We start from the raw sequence: 255 nt of genomic DNA on the forward strand, positions 1-255 counted from the left end.
TTTTGCCATGTCTGAGTCTTATATTTTTATTCTCTTAAGAGCAGCTTTCTCAAAGTAGACATTTTTAACTTGTATGAAGGTCAACTTAGGAATTTTTTTCTTTCATACATGGTGTTTTTGGTGTTGTATCAAAAAACCCATGACCAAACCTAAAGTTAAGCAGGTTTTCTCCTCTGTTATCTTCTAGAACTTTTATAGTTTTGTGTTTTACATTTAGTTCTATGTTTCATTTTGAGTTGATTTTTGTGAAAAGCA

Source organism: Galeopterus variegatus, unplaced genomic scaffold, assembly GCF_000696425.1.
Source record: "Galeopterus variegatus unplaced genomic scaffold, G_variegatus-3.0.2 Scaffold11333, whole genome shotgun sequence".
Taxonomy (NCBI): Eukaryota; Metazoa; Chordata; class Mammalia; order Dermoptera; family Cynocephalidae; genus Galeopterus; species Galeopterus variegatus.